The sequence below is a fragment of the Rissa tridactyla genome, chromosome 1, assembly GCF_028500815.1.
Source record: "Rissa tridactyla isolate bRisTri1 chromosome 1, bRisTri1.patW.cur.20221130, whole genome shotgun sequence".
NCBI classification, from domain to species: domain Eukaryota; kingdom Metazoa; phylum Chordata; class Aves; order Charadriiformes; family Laridae; genus Rissa; species Rissa tridactyla.
In genome coordinates this window covers 71060583-71072723 of record NC_071466.1, presented here as the reverse complement: position 1 = coordinate 71072723, position 12141 = coordinate 71060583, and the positions used below count along the sequence as shown (strand labels likewise).

Here is a 12141-nt window from a genome sequence, read left to right as displayed (position 1 = left end):
GAAGAGTTGTAATGAAGTGAGTAGAAAGCAACAATTCTTGTTGAATATGGTCTTCTCCTTCCTCGCTTTCCCTACCATTCTTTCTGCTTCTTTCCCCTCACTAAGGAACAGATGGTGCCTCTACTTTTAGAGAAACCAGAGTGACACATTTTGATCTTTGCCATTCTCACACCTCTTTGGGCTCCAAGCATTCCCTAAACCCCTCGGCTCCATAGTCTGTTCATCTGTAAACAAAGATAGGGAGCCTGGTGACACGTCTTGGGACATGCTTTGGGATCCAGAGGTAACCTCTGACAAGAGGTGAGTTGTCTTTAGAAACGCTGACTCTAAACGATGATAGTGCAGAGACCTATATGGAAGAGCTGTTGCTTCTTTTCTTTCCTGCGGATTCAGCTTGATTCCTGTGTGGGGCCCTGAGTATGACAGATGGGAAGAGGCTTTTGGGTTTCCTACCCCTGCGGGTGGAACCTGGGATGTCAAATTACTACAGAGTTTGCAGTAATTGCTGGTCTTCTGAATTGGCAAATACTACCCCTTAATTTAGGATTTATTCATTTTAGTATAATCATGATTTATTGTTCCCTGTTTCAGACACATGAAACAAGCACACTGTGATTGTTCCAAAAAACTAATCACTGTGTGTTTCTGATAGCACACGAGACGTGCAATTCTGTACAAAATAGCTCACATACCTAGTATTCCCCACAGTGTTCCCAGCATGCTCCACTGTTTTTAGGCAAAGTCCCCTTTCCAGATTCCTCCCCCTGCCACTGCCCCGCTGTTCATGGCTTCTTCTCCAAAATGTTACTTCTGTGTGAATAATTTCCTTCTGCTCCCTTTAACGCTTTGTCTGCCTGCATCCCTGACATCTCTTATGACCCTCTAGAAATAGCCAACAGCAACATTTGTAACTGCCATTTTGCCTTATCAGCCAGCCAGAGGCCCTGGGAGCTTCTGAGCAAAGAGAGATTTGTAAAACTGAGCAGTTGGCAGACACCTCAGGAACTTATCTAAGTCATTCCCAAGACAGGAATGACAATATCTAACTCATTCCTGGCAGATCTTTGTCTAATTTGCCCTTAAAAATTAATGTTAGGACTCCACAACCTCCAAAGTCAAATGAGCATAAGTTTTGTCAGTCCAACACACACTTAAAAAGGCAGAAAGAAGGAAAAAGACATTTGGACTAGAGTTTTCAGTCTAACATTCATGCCTGTAAAGGATGACTAGTGTCAGGCAGAACCTGTAATTTGCAGGTATTCGGATCGTGCCACAGTAGTATGAGAATCCTTGAGCAGAAGGGTTCCTCCAACTTGTGATCCTGTTCTTGGGGGCTAAGAAGTGTCTTGGGAAGAAAGTGTGAATAACCTGTAATGATATCTCCTCATAATACTCTCCCAGCCTCCAACAACTTTTGGCTCAGGGATTTCTCAACCTGGAGGCAGTATGTATACTGAATATCACTTCCGTGAACTTGCACAGTTCCCTCCTGATCCCTTGAAAGGAAATTCACAGTTTCCTGTAACGGGTAGCTCTACTCTGTGTTGTTGAAGAACCATCTCCTTGTGTTAATTTTGAACATATTACCCACTAGCTTCATCTGATGCCTCCGAGGTCTTACGTTTGGAGAGATAATGAGCAACTGATCTTTATTCATATGCTACAGGCTTTTCATGTCTTTTTCAATCTTTATCATCTCTCTCCCAGGCTGGAGAGTCTCAGCCTACTTAGCCACTCTGTACGAAAGCTACTCCCCATGTTTTGTCATCCTTTCCCAAACTTTTTCCAATATGACAGTTTATTTTTTCATCAGAAGTGGCCAGAACTTTAACATTCAATTTGCTTTTTGGCTTTTTTTGACCACTGAGCAGTTTGGGTTTTTTTGTAGACCTATATAACCCCCAAATTTCACATCCAGCTGGTTAGCTCAGAACCATTACTTCAAAGCCAAAGTTACATTTTCCCTCATGTGCACTGCTTTGTGCTTATCTACACCCAGTTTAAGATGCTGTTCCAGGGCCCACTCATCCTGTTGACTAAAATCCTTCTGTTTCTCAGTCTTAGTAGAATTTCCGCTAATAATCTCCTATTAATCTCCCTTCACTGTAAGGACTGCTTGTTTATCTTTCAACCGATTTTATGCAATACATGCAAAGATCTTCCCTCTTATCCTGTGGCTGCTTATGTGTTTTTAAGGGTGTTTGATGTTGAACATGTGGAAAAGTACAAATAAGCAGATGCTGCCAACCAAAGATCTCCTGTATCTGCACGCTTCTTATCATCTTGCAGGAACCCAATGTATTTGTAAGGCATGATTTCTCTTTACAAAGCTGTATTGAATTTCTCCCAGTGTATCATATTTATCCATTTTCTCTACCCTGCTTAGTAATTTCTACTAAATTTATCAAACTTACCAGGATGTAATTCTCCCAGTTTCTCTTGGAACCATTTAAAAAGGTTGGCAGCGTATGAGCTACTTTCAGGTGCTCAGTTCTAAGCCTGTTTTAAATAAGAGGCCGTGCACTATTATTATTTCAGCTAATTCATCCTTGAATCCCTTTAGATCTCTTGGGTGAACACCATCTGGTTCTAACATTTTCTTCCTATTCATTTTGTTTATTTGTTCCATACCTCTTCTACAGACACTTCGTCTTGAAATAGATCCTCTGATGATCCCCATAAGGAAGTGTTCTGCTGTGGGAAGCTCTCCAAGTTCCTCACAGTGAACACAGCAGCAAAAAAAAATTCATGTAGCTTTTTCTGTTACAGCCGTCTCTTCCCTGAGGACTCTTTTTGTACCCTATTGGCCCTACCGTTCCCCAAACCGTTCAACTTGCCTAGTATTCAAAAGAAGCATAAAGTTGTAAATCACTTCCCAGATTACTTCAGACTCCTGATATTTTGATGTAAGTAGAAACAGTCACCGTCTGTGATCTGAATATGATTGGGCACATCCTGTTTTGCCGAAAGATCCTTCTGTATGGCAACAGTTATTTTTCTGCTCAACTACTGTTTCTATATACTACAGATAAACTGAGAGGGTCAGAGATGTAGGCTCCGACGTATATTATGATTGAAAATATGAGCTTAGATTGTGCACTTTGAAGTAGAGACCTTGCTGCTGATCCTCTTAGGCCTGTGCTTGCTTTGAACTCTGTAAGTGCTCAGGCCCTTTAAATAATGGGATTAAAGTAATCATTTAGTTGCTGATGTGAACTTCACGTCTAACACTTCACATAGACCTGAAAAAATATACCATCCATTGTCAGCCTGATAGACATATGGGTTGTGTTTGCCTTTGCCAAGTTTATATTCACATGGCTGTCTAGTGGAGTTGCTGTCTTAATGTGAATGAAATTCAAATGTTGTGAGTAAAATTAAATAAAGACTTGTAACAATAGCTTGTCTTGAAGATAATGTGTCTCATGCTGGAAGATAAGTAATTTTTTTTAATCATTAGAGAAGACTCAGAAAACCCATTATGAAGTAGTGCTAGTCCTTGCGTATATCCCTAATGGCTAACCATAAAGTCTAGCGCGTCCTTGCTGGGTTGCTACAATACCAATGCCTTAGCTGCTCCCCAAAGAGACGGTCCACAGGGATGATGACTCATCCTTATATCCATAAGGATTTCCAGGAATCCAAACTCCTCATTTGCAAGGAAGAGTCCCTAATGTTGGGATATCCAGAAAAACATGCGGGGAAGAGGCTGGCTTGTCTGGCGGCAGACACAACACTGGCAGGCAGCAGAAACTTCACTTGCAGGAGAGGGCAGAGGAAGACGTGGTAGGAAGGCAGGCTGCTCTGCTTGGGCACTCACAGCTTTTCTACAGCCATGCCCACACTGTTTCTCCTGTGGTCTTTCAATGAGAGCATGCCTTGGACCCAGAACTGTTTGCTATTTCCTTTAGTAAGCTGCATATCCACCCTGCATTTGCATTTGTAAGCACAAGGGGAAAAGGTAGAAAGGAGGCATGGCTGTAGGTACTTGGGCAGGAATCCAGGCTGAGAGTCTGGTCACAAATCCTCTCCCAGCAGCCAGCACAACCACCTGCGTAAATGAACCCTAACCCATTCCCAGGCACGATGAGATGGAAGTGCCCGTGCCCTTCAAGTTTCTGCTAACCCAGCCACCTCATTCAACAAATGAGGAAACCATTACCAAAACCAGTCAACCAGGAGAGTGTCAGACTCCAGTAGGAAGCAATGATAACAGGGGGAGGAATGGAGAAGACCATGCATGGACCCAGATGATCCCCAGCATGCCAGCTGGGTGCTCCTGCTTGCGATGGTGGGCGAGGGTGGCCCAGCCATTCCACCCCTGTGCGTGCATTTTGCCACTGGAATCAAAGCGAGGGCTGATGAGGAGAAAAGGATGGACAAACAAACTGCCCTCACATACTGCAACCTCCCTGTGCCAATTACAGGAAGACCTTTTCAGGGTGACCACGTCACTCATTCCTCTGGCCTCACTGCCTTCCCTGTCTGCGTCTATACCCGTAGCTTGTGTTGGCCCAAACACAGCAGAGAATGGTCCACGCTGCTCAACTGTGAGTGCGGCCCCTGGCCTGGCTGAGCCAAAGCCTCCATCACTCTCCCAAGGGGTCTCTGGCATGGCCCAAGGGCTGGCCTGCTCAAAGGACTGCTTCAAAGAGGAGGGTGGATGTGTCTGTCTCTTTTTGCCTGGTAAGACAGTATAACTGTATGGACACCAGCTGTGCCATGCTAGTTGACATGACAGTAAATCAAATCTACCAATTTTCCCAATTTTCGACAAGGATATCCTTAGAAAACCCATTCCTGAGATTTCTATGGTTTGATTGATGTTGTCTGTTCCTCTATCTCATGCACCATTTGTTCCTCAGGGTCAGGAGAAAGCCTTTTTGGCCTTCTCTAGTTCCTCTTTCTTGAATCCTTTGCTGCTTACAGTTCTGTGGTCCCTTGGTCTTCAGACCTGGTGGAGTGTGGATGTAAGACCCTTGAAGCAGACAGCTTTGCTGGTTGCTTTTCAATTGTGTGCTGAAGTGCCAACATCTGCAGACAGTGTCTTCCTCACTTCTGTCTGCTAAAGATCTTCTTAAGGAGCACAATATGTCTTCTTACTGTGCACATCATATACTCTGTGTAATCAAACCGAGTATCCATATAATTATACCCTCTGCTTAGCCACCAGTATTCCACAGCAACCAATAATTGTATCCTAAGACACTAGTTGCGCTAATAAATCCATATCCTCCTTAGGTTATGAATCTGCAAGTTATTGAAATGTAAAATTTAAGTAAGATGGCTTTATCACCATGGCTTTATTTAAGGTTGTGGTCTACAAAGAAATGGGAATATTATTACCACGAAGCTCAGAAATGTTTCTGCAGCCAGTCTTGGAGACCTCAAAATAAAACTCTTACTGCATTTGATGAGATGGAGGGCGAAACAATTTACAAATGAATGACCTTGGTATCAGTTTTGATAAGTAGTTACAATTGTCTTTTATAATAGGTTATTTATAATGATTGAATATTTTCCCATTGGTTGCCTAACTAACAAACTTACATAAGCACCTTCCACTATTAGGAAAAGCTCTGTTCTTTTTCTTATTTTAAATAGTCCATGTAAAATGAATGACACCAGTGTCCTAGCTGTCTGATTGTCATCGTTACCACAGTCACACCGATGTTTTTTGGAAGTAGTTCAGTAAAGATAATTAGGAATACAAGTCTAACTCATAGCATCAGATCAGGAAAGTACCAATCTCACGCAAAACGTCTTCTTTCCATTCAAGTTTTCTACAAAGGACTGTTAATGTTTCCATTGCAATCTCCAATTTTTCAGACACCAAAAGGTGCATTGGATTGAAACTTTTTTAGGCAATGTTGGCTGCAAAGACTGTTGCCATTACAAATTTTCAAATAGGTTTGTGTCATTTTCTCCCTGCAGATGAGAATGGATGGTTTAGAAAATAATCACTGTTCAGTCTCTCCTCCTAAATCTCTATGCTCTTTCATAACCCTTCATTCCCGAATAAACTCTTTCACACCCTTTTGTTTTGAGAGTCAACACCATTCCTGCAGACTATTGCTCTCTGTTACAGCCCCATCAAGCGAGGAAAAATTCCTAACAAAATATTTCCGCTTCCTACACAGATTCTTGTTTCCGCCAGAAGCGCTTCCCGTTCATCTGACATGCTCCTTCTGTGCTCTGGGTCCCACTTTGGTCCCACTTTGCACCTGGAAGCAGACTTTCAAGCGTTCCTACAGCACCAGAATAGCCTTGGTTCACCACACGAATCTCCAGAGAACGCCCCAGAATGCATCGATATACAGGAAAACCAATACAAGACGTCAAAATTACCAAGGAGAAAGATGAGAAGTAAGCACAACCCCGTTCTTACTACAGAGAGTCTACACTACTAAAACACCCTGGTTCATAACAGTAGAAAGGAGAGTTTGCAGGTAGGACTTGTGGTAACACCGTGTTCTCAATCAACAAAATGCTTTGTGTAATTGGGGCAAAAAAACTCTAGTGGCATCCATCTCACCTCATTTTAACTGACAAAATGTTAGCTGACCCAAACAAGCCATCCATGATCCCACTCTAGTGGGTGGAGAAAGAGAGGCATTTGGGAGGGGTGATTCGTTACACACCTATTGAGTGAAATGAACTTCCCTATAGATGCGTTTTTCTCTCCACATTGCATCTAGAGGAAATCCAGCTGTCTAGTTCAGACAGACACCTGACCTTGGGTAGCTAAAATGGGGCAGATACGTCCTGTCAGAATTCACACACCTGAATTCAGACGCTATATTCCCCCCTGCTTAATTGAGCAGAGCTGGGCACAACGTCCCACGTGTTGGCTGGAGGATTTTTAAGGCAGATGAAAGGAAGAGAGGGGAAGGTCTCTCTCCAAGACTTAGTTCTTGGATCTCTGGGTCACTGCGGCCCTGAGATGGGTCTCACAGCCTCTGCCAATCCTTGCTGCACTTCGGCACTTGAGTCTGCCCTCAGATCTGGCCCTTACTCTCCTTTCTGAATTAGGAAAAAGTGCTACTTTTCTCCCCTAAAAGGATGTTGAGAGAAGAAATACTCAACGATATGAAATACGGGCCGTATGAGTATGTAACACACAATGTGTTTGACCTGTCCTCATGTGAATTCCTGAGCTGGGGCTTACACCCAGAAGTTGAAAGCTACCACAAATAGAGTTTATTCTGATAGCTTCCTCTGTTTTATTGTTCTGTATCAGGAATGCCATGCTATATACGGTGTTAGCACGCCTTTCTTGCATTATAAGTGGTGTCCTAACCCCTTGAGAGTCCTGTTGCCTTCTGCACCCAACACTGGAGGCTGTGGGGCATGTTGCAGTCAATGGCCTTCCTGCATAGGAAATTAAGATTCTCAGCATCTAAAAAATGGGATAAATAATAGAATAATGGGCTTCTGTGTGCTGGCATCTCTGGACTGCAGGTATTCCTGTTTTCGTATGGTAATCTCTAGGCATACAGGGCTTTGCTGCAGACTACCAAAAAGGAGCACTAGTCAATGTTACCTACTTCCCTCCAGCATGCAAATTTCTAGTGAGACTTTGGTGGAAATCTGTGAAGCGTGACAGGGAATATGCTGAGCTGAAAGCCCACTGGCTTTGTGTATGAAGCGTGTGAAATAATTTCTGTCCTCACGTCTATGCCCATTCTACTCCCAAGAGAATGTGGTTTGAAAATGTACTTATTTTCTTTTTTTTTAAGGAGAGTTTTCCTCTCATTCATTGTGATACGGAAGTTTCACAGAGACAGCAGGAAAAAAATATTATAAAAGAGAACCTGTACAACTGGCTTCACACAAAATGTTACTGAAAATATAAAATGAAATTGGGGGAAAATATTTTTTCTTCTAGCTCCTTCAGTTTCATTACTTCTTGGTGGCACGTGTAACGGTAGCCAGTAAATCAACCTGCTGCAGAAATACTTGGGGTTTTATGAAGTTGATGGATCCCTTTAAAATGTGTATGGTAGTGCTCCTTCCATGTTTGTGTCAGAGCGAGCTGAGCAAAACCAGGCAGAATTGCTCCAACTGCTTTCAGAAAAACTGTGTAATATGACCTACGCTTCTCAAAGCTAATCAGTGTTAGATGATGAACAGTGTTGAAACAGCCTGAGATTTATCAGCATGAAACTGTACTCGCCGTGATATAACGCCAAAGATAAAATATTGCAGCCGGTAATAATTCATCTCACTGAAAAACAACAGTGTCAGAGTGCCTGTGCTCTGGTTAGACAATACACAGCTGCAAAAAAGGAAAACTGGTAAGGAAAAATGTGAAAATGTGCTTTGGTGGTGCAAATCTGCACAAGTTTGTCACTATCAAAATTAAAAGGAAAAGAAGGAGATCTGGGTTTTACTAAAATCAGTGGATGTTTCTGAGAAAACTCCCATTGATTTCAGTGGGGCCCGGATTTCACCCCCAAGCCAGTCTTTGCATTCCTTTCCTTCCCTGATTTTCTTCCTTGTAAAATGGCCTTTTACATTTTCTGTATTAAAGAAGTGTTTGAATGAGTCTGCCCCCTCCCAGCCTCTTGCCAGCTGCAATCAAAGGTCTGCCTTGTTCTGATGGCTTGCTGTTTGGAAGGGAAAAAGTAAAGTTATTCATCCATTAATCATATTTTCAAATGCTAGGTAAGAATAAAGTATTATTGTTGGAAAGGCTGCCTTTAGAATGGGCTCACTTTGGGAACAGGCTTTGGGTCTTTTTGTTTTATTTCACTTTTAAATTAAAATCCAGTGAAAAATCACTGCATTAGTATGTACGTTCCTGCATTTTTTCAAGCTAAAGATCTTTGGCCAACATATTTTTTTAAAAAAACCAAACTAATGTTTTGTTGCATGTGATTGGAATGCTGCTTCTGCTTCTTGTTTTTAAGAGGGAATACTGTCAATACACCAGTGGCGATACTTTAATGCTAAGTGCCCAACGAGAACGATTTTGTTATTTTTTACTGTTTTATCTTGAGGCTTGGATGACAGACAAAGAATTTGAGGACATGAGAAAATTTCTAGTATGGGAAAAGTGAGACTACTCTATAAAAACATAATAGTTTTGAACATGATTTCTTTATTGCACAACTCACTGCAGAGGCACATCAGTTTAGATTAATAGCAAGATCTCGGAAAAATCAGACCAAGTGGAGCAGCGCGTCCAGCTAAAGCAGCTGCCAGCTCCCGCTGGTGGCCTGTTAAGGGTCAATGCTGCACGCTCCGGTGGGGCGCACTACCTTTGGGCTCCAGCCACCTTACAAAACTCATCTTGCCAGTGCTGGGGAGCAGAACATCAGAGCTCTGTGCAGATGTGAACAGGGCAGACCACGGTCTAGCGGTGAACCATTACTGCTGGAGAACAGAGAGATGTGCAGAGACACCAGCTGCAGTTAAGCCTTCCAAGGCATCCGTGGAGGGATACTAAGCCTGGAGATAAGATATGCATGTGTGCAGACGGTTTGGTATTTTACATTCCTATTTTCTTCCACTTACGTTATGTGCTGGTCTTCACATAAAAGGTGGAGCAAGCTTGTTCCTTAGCGCACTGTCTCGACGCCATCTGCACTGACAGTTGTGGGCTCCTGCCAGCTTAAGCCTGGGGAGCTCAGCTGGATGAGACATGTTAACTGAGGACATCCACCACAGGAGTGGGTCCCCATCCCAGGTGAGGTTGAACATGTCAGGGCACCAGCCGAGCCTGCGTCTGTGCTCATATATTGAGCAGAACTACAGGATGCCCCCAGGTGCTGAGACTCAGTTAACCACCCTGGTTGGTTGTACAGATGCTGGCTAGGGCTATCCCGCCTGGGCATGGCTTGGGAGCAAATCCTGTCCCTAGGACATGTTTTGGATGTGGCCACTTGGTTTCAGAGGCCAGGAGTGTATAATGGCCCAGGCATAGCCCCCAGGGCCACATCTCCTGCTAATTGCTGAGTGTATTGCATGTATTGCCATGATAGAGCTGGAGAGACCACCCTGGGACCAGACCCAACTTCTCCACGTCCACCAGCCCGATCAGCACCTGAAGTAAACAACCACCTCTCAGGTAAGGTCAGTGGATCTCCAGCAGCTTTGGAGCAACTGAGGACCTACCCTTTTGCCTTTGAAATCCTCACTTAGGGACTGAGCCCAGTCCCAACCACTTTGAAGTGGGATGACCATTCCTACAAGCCTTGGGTTTGGTCAGGTCTAAGGAGTCCTGCTCCCCAAGGGTTCCAGGGACCCAGGATCCTGCCAAAGCCCATGGAGCAATGTTTTCTCAGCATTTTGAAAATAAGTCTTCTTTCATTTAATTTCCTAAATAATGGAATAGTAAACAAACTCTGGTGCAAAATGTGATATCTTTTGGTCTCAGGCTATAAGGACATTAATATTCCTTACCTTTGTGTCATACTTTGTGATCCTCGGATTCAAAAGCCTTTCGTTATATTTATATTAAAAATGCATGTGTAAATGCATCCAAACAAATGTACACATATGCACAAACAATCTTATTTTTCCAAATAGGTCTTCTTTTATTGGATTCATTTGAAAATTAACGCTCTCATGAGACGAGGTTAAAAGTAATTTAATGTAACAATAGCCTGATAATTGGCATTTGGCAGTTATTGCTTATGCTATTTTACAGGCTGGTTCTGACGAATTCCTGCTTTGACACCCAGTTATGTTTCAGTGCTTTACTTTCTTTTCGTTTTCCCCACAGCTGCTGTAATCCATAACAAGTAATTGTTTAAACATTAAATCAGCAAGCATCGCTTGTAATTTGCCTTTCTTTCTTTCATGGCCATTAGGAAATGGTCTGAAAGAGAAGAAAAAAAGTAAAATGTTCCTTCTGTCCTCTTTTTTTTTTCACTATCTATTCATTTTCCAAATATTCATCATAAAGAAGAAAATGCTGATAGAGGGGAAAAAAACCACAACCTAATCAAAATCTTTCTGCCTGAAGTCATTCAGTTTGCTATTCAAACCAGGAAAGTGTCTATAGTTAGACATGGTTGTGTTCCTTGAGAACACGAAAACATGACAGCGTATTATTAGCGCAGAAACTAAAGAGCAGCTGTTAGTTAGCACCTGGTTCCCAACGGCAGACTGGAAATACAAAAAGGGGCGCTCTGCATGTGCCCTGGCAGCAAGAAGGGAACAAACATGTTAAAATCCGCTCTTCCCCTGAGAAACAAGCGCTCCCTTCAGGATGTCTGCACAGAGCCCTGAGAAATTGCCGGAGCCCTTTGCAAAGGGAAGGTGAAAAGGAGAAAAGGGCCCAAAAGGACAGTGAAAACCAAAATAAGTCACGGTCTTACCTTGCTGCAGCTCGGTGCTGCCTCTGCTTGTGAGTCTGCGAACGAGAGAGGACAGGGACAGACTCGCTGCTTTATTGGATTGCCCGAACTGTGTGTTTAGTAATTAGACAGCTAGGCATTCGTGCTTCAGATGAGCTATAAATATAATATCGCCAAAGTACCAGCCATCGTCAGGAGATAAGGACCGCAGCACCTCTGTGCCACCAGCCTTTTAAGGCATCATAGCTAGAGCGGCACGATGGAAAGGGGTGCCACGTTCCCGAGCAGCCCCGGCCCTTCGCTCTGCTCCGTTTGGCAGTGCCTGGTCTTAAAACACACTCGCCTGCTGCAGGGAGGTCCTGCGGGGGACCCCAAGGAGCCGGCGTTGTTTCAGGGTGTGACATTTTGGCCGAGCTAGAAGCAAGTCGAATTTCTCAATCAGATTATCTGTCAGGGCTCCGGGACTGACAGAAACACCCCAGGGAATGCCGACTGCTCTGTGGATGTAATACACTCCGTCTGTCTGTCTGTCTGTCTGTCCGTCCATCCCAGGGGTGAAGCCTTGTTGCAGGGGAGTCTGTGCCTCGTGCCCTGCCTTGTTTTACCCCTGCACCGCCTCGTGGGGGGGGGAGGTAGTGCCAGTGCTACCGTTTCACAGCAAAAAAGACAGAGACTAGCCTGAGGTCATGAAATAAATCCATGTGGGCTGTCAGGCCATAGGTCAGGAGCAAGCTTTCTGCTCAGGGCTCCCTTCCCGCTGCCTCGCAGGTTTGATGCTGGGTGAGGAGGACACTCGTACATAGAAGGGGTGAGAGATTAGAGGTGAAAAGAACCT

At 43.7% G+C, this 12141-nt stretch overlaps 1 protein-coding gene across 1 annotated transcript in view; it reads right to left on the bottom strand.

Annotated features, from left to right (window-relative positions):
• Window positions 1-11530, bottom strand: part of FHL2 (four and a half LIM domains 2) — a 43282-nt gene extending 31752 nt beyond the window's left edge. Inside the window, exon 1 of the mRNA XM_054200484.1 lies at window positions 11328-11530. The gene's annotated coding sequence lies outside the window, so the exon portion shown is untranslated. The remainder of the gene's footprint in view (window positions 1-11327) is intronic.
• Between the last annotated feature and the right edge of the window lie 611 nt (window positions 11531-12141).